A 12025-nucleotide genomic window follows, 5' to 3' on the forward strand; every position below is an offset into this window, starting at 1 on the left:
CAAACTTAACAGATTTACAGGTTAACTTGGTTAAGGGAATGGCTATTCTAGAAATATCTCGAATAAATCTTCTATAATAACCGACCAATCCTAAGAAACTTCTAACCTCGGTTGGTGACTCAGGGGTTTTCCACTGGGTAATTGCCTCAATCTTTGTTAGATCTACATGAATTCCTTCATGATCGACTAAGTGTCCAAGAAATTGTACCTGTTTTAACCAAAACTCACACTTGGAAAACTTAGCGTACAACTTTTCCTTTCTTAACATACTTAATAGTAAGTGCAAATGCTTTGCATGCTCTTCTTTACTCTTAGAGTAAATTAGAATATCATCTATAAAGACAATTATGAATTTATCCAAATATGGCTTACATATTCAGTTCATCATGTCCATAAATGCGGCTGGGGCATTGGTTAAACCAAATAGCATGACAGTAAATTCATAATGGCCATACCTTGTTCTGAACGCAGTCTTAGGAATGTCCTCTTCCTGTACCTTTAATTGATGATATCCTGATCTTAAATCGATTTTAGAGAAAAATCGAGCTCCTTGAAGTTGATCGAACAGATCATCGATTCTTGGTAATGGATACCGTTCTTAATCGTGACCTTGTTCAATTCACGGTAATCAATACACATACGCATTGATCCGTCCTTCTTTTTGACAAACAAAATCGGTGCTCTCCATGGCGATGAGCTTGGCTGTATAAATCCTTTTTCCAATAATTCGTCTAACTGTTTCTTCAGTTCCTGCATTTCGGCTGGTGCCAAACGGTAAGGTGCTTTGGCAATCGGTGCTGGCCCTGGTAGTAGGTTAATTCTGAATTCAACTTCCCTGTCTGGCGGTAATCCTGGCAATTCTTCTGGAAATACATCTGAAAACTGGGACACTACTGGAATGTCTTTTAGTTCTTTTCCTTTAGTGTTAGTTATTATAGAAATCAAATACACTATAGATCCTTTCCTCATACAATTTGTAGTTTTCATCACAGAGATGAATTTAGTGGATCTAGATGGCTTATCTCCTTTAATTGTGATCTTTTCACCCTTTGGTGAATTTACTTGAATTGACTTTTGATCACATAAAATATTGGCTTTATTGGCTATTAACCAATGCATTCCTAACACGACGTCAAATCCTACCAGATTCATTGGGTAAAGGTTTGCAATAAATTTTTGATTAAAAATCTATTCTTGCTCCCTGCAAGACTTCAGAAATCCTAACGGTTTCTCCATTTGCTGTCTCTACTAGACATTCTTGTGGTAGTTTAGTTAATGATTGATTTAGAAGTTTGCAAAACGAAGTATTAATAAAACTTTGGTTCGCACCAGAGTCAAATAATACTTTAGCAAAAATATCATTAACTAAGAACGTACTCCAGCTATGACGTCCGGAATCATCTTGGCTTCATCTGCAGTTAGAACAAATGATCTAGCATTTTTAGTGTTCTTGTTGTTTGCAGTTGGAGCTAACTTCGGACAGTTTGGCTTGATATGACATTTTTCTCCACAGTTGAAGACAATCCATTACTGGTTTTCCTCCTGCAATCTTCTTCCTTGTGTCCTGGTGCCTTGCAGTAATTGCAGTGAGTAGAGCATTTTCCAGAATGTTTCTTCTTGCAGATCCTGCAGTATGGTGCAGAGGTAGAACCTACATTCCTACGATTAGAATTCCCAGAACGGAATTCTTCGGTAAGCCTTTGGGTTAGGTTTCTCCTTTGGTCTTCTTCTCTCGTACTCACCAGTTCATCAGTCAAGGTATTGGCTAGTTCTACATGTAACACCCCAAATTTCGTATGACATAATATAATGTTTTAATCGCAGTATTTGACGAAAAGAAATGGTAAACATAGATTTTTACCATTAGTAAAGTCCTATAAATTTTAGTAAATCTAAAATTCTTAGGTATGCATGAAGGTTTGCTAGGTTAGTATGTAGAAAAGGGGGAAGATGACATGTTATGAATAAATGAGGGGTTGAAAATGAAAAATGTGTTATTAAAACACATAACAAAAAAATGCCCAGGGAATGGAAGTGGGTGTGTGTGCGATCGTGAGGAGAGACCAGGGGAAACCTTCCCCTCAAAACCCTAACACCTCTCAAATCATCAAATTAAGAAGAAAATTGAAGGTCAATCGAATGCATGTGATCAATTCCTTAGTCATCTAAGGGTTTCCCATCATGGGGTAAGTCGAATTATGTGATTTGATGCTAGTTAATGATAAGGGTTTTGATTAATCTTTGAAATAGTATGAAATTGAACTTGTTTATGAGTTAGAATCATCATGTAGAACATGGACTATGCATGGTTTAGGTTAAATTGATGTTTAATGATGAAACCCGTTTGTTATGGTGAAGATGATGACTAGAATCACCTCCTATGTTCAAGTCTTGTTGAATGATTGATGTATTAAGTGGGTATGATGAATTATTGTTAGATGAATTAGGAGGAATATGATGATGCTATGTTTAATGTTCATTTGGAATGATATATGATGATTAGTAGTAGGATTTGATGGGTTATGTATGAGTTTAGAAGATTTATGTATGAATTAGTTGTACGTTATGCTTAAAAGGTGGTACACGCACATCAAGTGTATGATAAAATGTATATAGTGTTGTCCGTATAGTCGATTATGATGTTACTAGTATATGATGATAAATCGATAGTTAAATATGGTTAATAGTTGACTTTGAAAGTCAACTAAGTATAAGAATCATGATTTGACTCGTTATCGTAAAGGTAGGATTATAAGAAGTCGTATGGTACATGTTATAGCAATCCGTGTTAAATGTAACGACATGATGAGTTACATGAGTTTAAACGTATACGGATATGATTATATGAGTTATGTTTGTTAGAAAATGATTAATGAAAGTTGAGTGTGAAATATGTGATTGATATGATTGTTATCATGTACGAATGCATATGCTAATAGGAGCGTGATCTTGATGAAAAGATAGTATAGGAATCATGTCAAGACGGACTCAAGCATAAAAGGATAACGGGTCAAGAAAAGGCGAGGAATCGGATACGAGCACGGACGCATAAGGTAAGTGATTTCCGTAATCACTTCTTAATTCAAGTAAGTAATTAAGTGTTGTGATTAATTAAACATGATGTTTGAGGTCAAATATGTGTTAAAGTCTTTCGTCGTAAACGATGGATTAAAGTTGACCAAAATGCCCTCGATGGGTATTTTGGGGTAAACGATCTTAAAAATAGTTTAGAAACAAGTTATTCGATTAGTGTAATGTTTTGGACAAGTATGGATGTGGGGATGATGGTTTGGTTAGTCATAGACCAATTAATACGCGAATACCCTTAACGGGTCAAAATAAGTATATGAACGATAATGTGTTAAGAGGATGTAAGACATCCAAGAATTTGGTAATTTATGATAGACGTCACTGATATTATTATGTTTATAAGAGGTTATGGTAAAACAAACAGATTATGTTGATTATAGCACGAACGGGTCAAATAATTAGAAGATAATAATAATCCGAATGCAGGTAAGTTAAGAATTTCCTTAATCCATATGTGGGATTTTAAGTTCATATGATAGAATGTGAATTTACAAGCATGTAGGAAGAAACGTGAGGTTAAACGGACAATCGGGTTAAAAGTTATGCGAGTTTTTGTGGGCGTGTTGTATCTGCACCCGGAGTATGGAACGCCGGGTTTGGGAGTATGGAACGCCGGGCAGAGACCTAAACGCCCATACTTCACTGTCAAACGCTGGTTCCATGTTAAAGTGAACGTCGGGGTGTTCCAAACAAGCCTAGATCACTATAAAGCTAAGTCTAAGACCCATGTAAATAATGTATGATTATGTAAGAGGTACACGCGATCTAGTACGTGTTCGTTAAGGTATGTACGAGTGTATGCATGTATGTAAAGATGTAGGAAAGGTATGTACGTATGTAGATGTGTATGTATGTATGTATAAAGGTATGTACGAGTGTATGCATGTATGTAAAGATGTAGGAAAGGTATGTATGTATGTATGTATGTATGTATGTAATTGTGTAAATGCCCCGTACTGCGCTTTGATGACTTAAAAGTGCAGAAATTGGTATAAACGGGTCAAAACAGCAAAGTAGGAAAGATATGCAGAAGCTACCGTAAATTACGGTACCACCGTAATTTACGGTGGAGGGTAAATCTTTACGGTGGTTCTTTACTGATTTACGGTAGAACCATAAACGTCCAGCGCCCATCGTAAATTACGGTGACCACCGTAATTTACGGTGGAGCCCAGCCAAAATTGCCAAGTTTTGTATAATTTCATATTTTGAATCCGTTTTAAGCGTATACTTAATTATGTGAAAATTGAAGGATTCTAACATTATTATCTTGTTAAATTTGTATGTATGTAGATGTGAATGTATGTTTGTATGTAAGTACGTATGTAAGCATGATTTAGACACGTTGAGTGTTAACGTTTTAATGGTGTACCTTGAGAATGAAAAGTAATGCAGGTACATTACTGAAGCCTCACCAGGAAATGGATACGCAGATGAAATGCTTAAAGTTTGAAAAATGACGAATAGTGAAGTGTACGTGAATGAATCTTGTTTATATAATGTGTGCTAATGTATGAATGAATGTGGTGAGTGCAGGTTGTACGAATCACGGATTAACCTCACAAGGAGTAGCGATCGAAGACCGAGTCACAAGATAGATTGTACGGGAATGTTTACATATGTAATTTAGTGATGATAAGTTATGTTTTTATATTTTAAAGTGGACTTTCAAGTAAGACAAAACGTTTATAATGAATGAAATTTTAGGGTACGTATTTCCGCTGCGACTTATGGTCAAATGTGATTTAGGGTCTTACAAGTTGGTATCAGAGCCCTGGTTTGAGCAAATCAAGTATGAGAAGATAAATACTTGAACTCAAACCTGTGTGCTCTTGTGATAAGGAACCCGTACAATCCACGACTCGATCAAGATCTAAAGGTAAGCATAAGTGTCTGAAGAGGATGGTTCGTGAATGCAGGATAGGATGAATACTAAGGCTGGCAAAGGTGTAAATAAGCTAATGAACCCCAGGTACACACTATTAATATGTATGGGTATCAATGTTGAAAGAAAAAGGAAGAAATCTCCTTGGGAAGGTAATTATTAAACGAAAGGTAATGATGTGGTCTTGGGGAAATTTTAGAAATGTGCACGAAACTGAAACCCATTTCTCGGACATAAGGCGATGATTACACGAAGGCACGAAACTAGTATGCAGATTGTGCACCTGGCCAGTATGCAATAAGCATATGACGTTCGTGAGACCGTGGTAATTATCACAGGTGTGTCCGGTAGAACTGGGTAACAGGTGGGCGTGCGGTGAAATGGGTAGTAAGACTCTCGGGAAATTGAGAGTACTACGTAAGAGTGAAAAGTATGAGTGATAAGAATGAAGAATGTTGAATCCGTAAGACAGTACGGATCAGCAATGTATGAATGAAATGTTTGAATCCGCGAGACGGATTCAAAGAATGAAAGATGCGAATGCAATGTTTGAATACGCAAGATGGATTCAAAACATAGAAGGTACGAAAGGTATGAATAATGTATTCGAATCCGCAAAACAGATTTAAGGTATAAAAGACGAAACTAGTCTACATAAGAAGTGTCGATAGTCTGACCGTGATTTTGTCAAATGAGTCATATGGGTAAATGTAAAGTAAGGAAACAAAAGAATGATCGTAATGAGCATGCAGACCTAAGTTATAAAACGAAAGAAGGAAGTTTTGAACAAGTTATGTGTTAAATGTGTTAGAAATCGACTCTTAGAAGTCAGAATGAATGACGGGCTATGACCCAGACAATGGTTTAAGTATGAACAAAAAGGGTAAGTTTGTTAAGAATACTAAAACGATGTAATGAATGTCTTTGTAAGTAAGCATGAGTGGAAGGAAGCACGAATGTGTACTTCAATGCATCTATGATAAGTGAGAAAATTCAGTTTAACCTTAAAAGGTTAAACTGCAAAGGTTGACGAAATAAGTAACTAAAATGAAAGAATTGCGTGTAAGAAATGGAATGTAAGATATGTTATAGCATGTACGCAGGAAATATGTAACAGAATTATAGGTGACTAATCACCTAGTAGACTCAGTATTTGAATGAGATATGCTAACCGCCAATTTTGTAGGTGGTGATGTTAGAATTCGTAGTGTGATGAAACCAATTGAATTAGTGGAAGGATGTGCACGAGCGGAAGCACGCTACGCGGATGAAGGAAATCTGGCCGGGTATGGCTAGTACTCGTGAAAAGACGGATAGATCTGGTTTACGGACCATTGAAATTATGCAACGAAATCGAGGTTAGTAAAATGTGTAATTCATGTTGGACAGGTATGAATTGGTAGGTTGAGAAAGACCTACGAAATGACTGATAGGATATGTATGGTATGGAATGTTTAATTTTTAACCATTGGCATAAGAAGAAAGTATGTTACTAAAAAGTAAATTTCAAAAGTTTGAGAAATTTTGAGTATTTATTAAACTTTCGTATAATAAATTTGCACGACATATTTGCTTAGGTAGATTAAGTAATGCAGGAAGTGAAAGTAATAGTAATATGAAATGCATGAAACGATTGAAGGCAACATAAAGGTATGCAAAGTACAAGTAACTATGGAAAACGTAGAATGATGTTAACATGAGAACTAGGCACGTAATTTGACTATGAAATAGTAGTTTTGTTGTGATAACAAAACAATAGTAAATATTATACAGTGCATGTAGAGAATGTAATTTTAAGAAATAAGGTGAAGGTATTAGATCCGTTACGAACGGATCATATGAATGTATGTATGACTACAAGTTGAAGTAGTATGTATATTGACCCGTTATTAATAGGCCAAGGAATTGAGAATGTGTGTAAAGATAAAGTATGTAAGGTATGGACTTGTTAGAAAGAAGTCAATTGTATGAATAGTCATGAAGCGGGAATAGGTAGTTACTTAGTCTTACGATGTATCCATCAAAGTTAAACATAGAGGTGTCTGTATGAATTACGAAGTAAGAGCGTAACCTCGATAAGAATAATATGAATATTGGAAATGAATAAAAAGGAATGTTATTAATAGGATGTTGAAATTGTTTTAAGTAAACAAAATGGTATATTATACGTGACATATAGTATTGGAATGATGAATAAACCGCTGGCTAAGAAGCGCGATGGAAACTAGCAATATTTAGTGGAAGTGACACTAATAAGAACTCTGGTGCGAGTTCTTGAAGCTAGAAGGTCGTCATTAGATGGGCTCGTGGTCTTGGCGATGGGCCGGAAAAGAAAAGATAATTAATGTTAGATGAAAGTGAGAAAGGTTTCGGGGACGAAACCTTCTTTAAGGGGGGTAGACTTGTAACACCCCAAATTTCGTATGACATAATATAATGTTTTAATCGCAGTATTTGACGAAAAGAAATGGTAAACATAGATTTTTACCATTAGTAAAGTCTTATAAATTTTAGTAAATCTAAAATTCTTAGGTATGCATGAAGGTTTGCTAGGTTAGTATGTAGAAAAGGGGGAAGATGACATGTTATGAATAAATGAGGGGTTGAAAATGAAAAATGTGTTATTAAAACACATAACAAAAAAATGCCCAGGGAATGGAAGTGGGTGTGTGTGCGATCGTGAGGAGAGACCAGGGGAAACCTTCCCCTCAAAACCCTAACACCTCTCAAATCATCAAATTAAGAAGAAAATTGAAGGTCAATCGAATGCATGTGATCAATTCCTTAGTCATCTAAGGGTTTCCCATCATGGGGTAAGTCGAATTATGTGATTTGATGCTAGTTAATGATAAGGGTTTTGATTAATCTTTGAAATAGTATGAAATTGAACTTGTTTATGAGTTAGAATCATCATGTAGAACATGGACTATGCATGGTTTAGGTTAAATTGATGTTTAATGATGAAACCCGTTTGTTATGGTGAAGATGATGACTAGAATCACCTCCTATGTTCAAGTCTTGTTGAATGATTGATGTATTAAGTGGGTATGATGAATTATTGTTAGATGAATTAGGAGGAATATGATGATGCTATGTTTAATGTTCATTTGGAATGATATATGATGATTAGTAGTAGGATTTGATGGGTTATGTATGAGTTTAGAAGATTTATGTATGAATTAGTTGTACGTTATGCTTAAAAGGTGGTACACGCACATCAAGTGTATGATAAAATGTATATAGTGTTGTCCGTATAGTCGATTATGATGTTACTAGTATATGATGATAAATCGATAGTTAAATATGGTTAATAGTTGACTTTGAAAGTCAACTAAGTATAAGAATCATGATTTGACTCGTTATCGTAAAGGTAGGATTATAAGAAGTCGTATGGTACATGTTATAGCAATCCGTGTTAAATGTAACGACATGATGAGTTACATGAGTTTAAACGTATACGGATATGATTATATGAGTTATGTTTGTTAGAAAATGATTAATGAAAGTTGAGTGTGAAATATGTGATTGATATGATTGTTATCATGTACGAATGCATATGCTAATAGGAGCGTGATCTTGATGAAAAGATAGTATAGGAATCATGTCAAGACGGACTCAAGCATAAAAGGATAACGGGTCAAGAAAAGGCGAGGAATCGGATACGAGCACGGACGCATAAGGTAAGTGATTTCCGTAATCACTTCTTAATTCAAGTAAGTAATTAAGTGTTGTGATTAATTAAACATGATGTTTGAGGTCAAATATGTGTTAAAGTCTTTCGTCGTAAACGATGGATTAAAGTTGACCAAAATGCCCTCGATGGGTATTTTGGGGTAAACGATCTTAAAAATAGTTTAGAAACAACTTATTCGATGAGTGTAATGTTTTGGACAAGTATGGATGTGGGGATGATGGTTTGGTTAGTCATAGACCAATTAATACGCGAATACCCTTAACGGGTCAAAATAAGTATATGAACGATAATGTGTTAAGAGGATGTAAGACATCCAAGAATTTGGTAATTTATGATAGACGTCACTGATATTATTATGTTTATAAGAGGTTATGGTAAAACAAACAGATTATGTTGATTAATGCACGAACGGGTCAAATAATTAGAAGATAATAATAAGCCGAATGCAGGTAAGTTAAGAATTTCCTTAATCCATATGTGGGATTTTAAGTTCATATGATAGAATGTGAATTTACAAGCATGTAGGAAGAAACGTGAGGTTAAACGGACAATCGGGTTAAAAGTTATGCGAGTTTTAGTGGGCGTGTTGTATCTGCACCCGGAGTATGGAACGCCGGGTTTGGGAGTATGGAACGCCGGGCAGAAACCTAAACGCCCATACTTCACTGTCAAACGCTGGTTCCATGTTAAAGTGAACGTCGGGGTGTTCCAAACAAGCCTAGATCACTATAAAGCTAAGTCTAAGACCCATGTAAATAATGTATGATTATGTAAGAGGTACGCGCGATCTAGTACGTGTTCGTTAAGGTATGTACGAGTGTATGCATGTATGTAAAGATGTAGGAAAGGTATGTACGTATGTAGATGTGTATGTATGTATGTATAAAGGTATGTACGAGTGTATGCATGTATGTAAAGATGTAGGAAAGGTATGTATGTATGTATGTATGTATGTATGTAATTGTGTAAATGCCCCGTACTGCGCTTTGATGACTTAAAAGTGCAGAAATTGGTATAAACGGGTCAAAACAGCAAAGTAGGAAAGATATGCAGAAGCTACCGTAAATTACGGTACCACCGTAATTTACGGTGGAGGGTAAATCTTTACGGTGGTTCTTTACTGATTTACGGTAGAACCATAAACGTCCAGCGCCCACCGTAAATTACGGTGACCACCGTAATTTACGGTGGAGCCCAGCCAAAATTGCCAAGTTTTGTATAATTTCATATTTTGAATCCGTTTTAAGCGTATACTTAATTATGTGAAAATTGAAGGATTCTAACATTATTATCTTGTTAAATTTGTATGTATGTAGATGTGAATGTATGTTTGTATGTAAGTACGTATGTAAGCATGATTTAGACACGTTGAGTGTTAACGTTTTAATGGTGTACCTTGAGAATGAAAAGTAATGCAGGTACATTACTGAAGCCTCACCAGGAAATGGATACGCAGATGAAATGCTTAAAGTTTGAAAAATGACGAATAGTGAAGTGTACGTGAATGAATCTTGTTTATATAATGTGTGCTAATGTATGAATGAATGTGGTGAGTGCAGGTTGTACGAATCACGGATTAACCTCACAAGGAGTAGCGATTGAAGACCGAGTCACAAGATAGATTGTACGGGAATGTTTACATATGTAATTTAGTGATGATAAGTTATGTTTTTATATTTTAAAGTGGACTTTCAAGTAAGACAAAACGTTTATAATGAATGAAATTTTAGGGTACGTATTTCCGCTGCGACTTATGGTCAAATGTGATTTAGGGTCTTACACTACAGCTTCTTCTATGGTTTGGGGCATAGCTGCCTTGACTACATGTCTAATTTCTCCAATTAATCCCCAGATGTATCGGGAGATTAATACCGGTTCAGGTGATGCAAGGGTTGGCACTATCCTAGCATATTCAAAGAATGTAGTAGTATACCCTTACTATCTACCCCGGTCATTCTAAGGTTCAGAAACTTATTAGCTATATGTTCCTTTTCATTGGGAGGGCAGAATTTCCTTTCTACCATATTTTTAAACTCCTCCCATTTCATGTTATAAACCCTGTCACTTCCTCTTGACTGGAGGATAATGTTCCACCATTCTAGGGCTGAATTCTTAAACAGATTAGAAGCAAACGTTATCTTATCTTCTTCAGCACACTTGCTTATTTTCAGAACAGCCTCAGTTTTCTCTATCCAGCATAGAGCTGCAATGGGTCCTTCATTGCCCGAGAATTCTAATGGTTTGCAGGACCAGAATTCTTTGTAAGAACAACCATATGGCATGGTTCTTCTTCTTTTGGGAATGGGCACCTGAAGTACGGGTCCATTGTTCACGCTGTGTTCTGGTTCAATTGGTCGCTTACTGCTATGCTTACTTTTATTATTCGCTTCTTGAACTATTTGAATAATAAATGGCATTGCATCTATAATTCCTTGTGCCACTATGTGTTGAACGACACTATTATCCATTTGATTTCCATCGTTATTGTTGTTTGGATTCTCATTATTCAGATTATCATTATTCGAGTGGTTGTCGTTCTGAATATTATCATTCTGGTTTTCCTGATTCACTTCGTTGTCCATCTGAATTTTAAACATTTACCAAATATTAATATCACCAATAATATTTGAATATATCCAATCACATATCACACACTTTTGGTTAAAAGCGTCGATCATTGCGACTTACTCTATTCATATAGTATGCATCTATTACACACCAGTACTTAAATAAAAATTACAATACCGACTGAAATTTAAAACTACACTACTAGTAATAGGCATCCGTAGTTTTTTTTTCTAACACATACACACATATTTTATTATTATATTATATTATTTTATTACTATCGTTCCCACCATCGATTCAGGGATATGGATTCATCCAAAAATCCATATTGCGTTCGTCGTATTTCCATACGAGACGCTCTCCCACCTGTCGCATTCTCTCACTACTTTCTAAAATTTCCTCACCGGAAGTCCTAAGTTCTTGTACGTTTTCTGCACTCATTGGGGGTGCAGGTTCTAGGACTGGGTTCGGAATCTGGGGTGCGGGTTCCTGGTATGGAGGTATAGGAGCCTGGTATGGGTAAGGATTTTCTAAGATCTCCCTAATGTATGCATCGTTATTAAAATAGGGATCTAGAGTATCTAACCTAGGTAGGCTCCTAGGTTGGATGTTGGCACATCTTCGTGAATCGGGTAGCGTTGCACATAGTCCCTAACATCATCCTACCAGGGGTCGTAATTTGGGTCTAGGGGATTTGGTGCAGGTACCCTAGGTATTTCCTCCGGGTTGAAATCATGCATTTCTACTTGATTTCCAAGGTTTTCTATTTCCATGGGTTGATCAGGAAT

General features: G+C 36.0%; 1 long non-coding RNA gene across 4 annotated transcripts; it reads left to right on the forward strand.

The window, feature by feature from the left end:
• Positions 1-1919: 1919 nt before the first annotated feature.
• On the forward strand, positions 1920-10419 carry LOC110867806. Of its 4 annotated transcripts, none has more exons than XR_004862253.1 (3): positions 1920-2186; positions 2940-7788; positions 8542-10419. It is a non-coding gene; the product is annotated as an uncharacterized LOC110867806 (long non-coding RNA). The 4 variants fall into 4 exon arrangements; XR_004862256.1 differs by having other exon boundaries at positions 8563-10419; XR_004862254.1 differs by having other exon boundaries at positions 2961-7788.
• Positions 10420-12025: the final 1606 nt, after the last annotated feature.

This window comes from Helianthus annuus, chromosome 7, assembly GCF_002127325.2.
Source record: "Helianthus annuus cultivar XRQ/B chromosome 7, HanXRQr2.0-SUNRISE, whole genome shotgun sequence".
NCBI classification, from domain to species: Eukaryota; Viridiplantae; Streptophyta; class Magnoliopsida; order Asterales; family Asteraceae; genus Helianthus; species Helianthus annuus.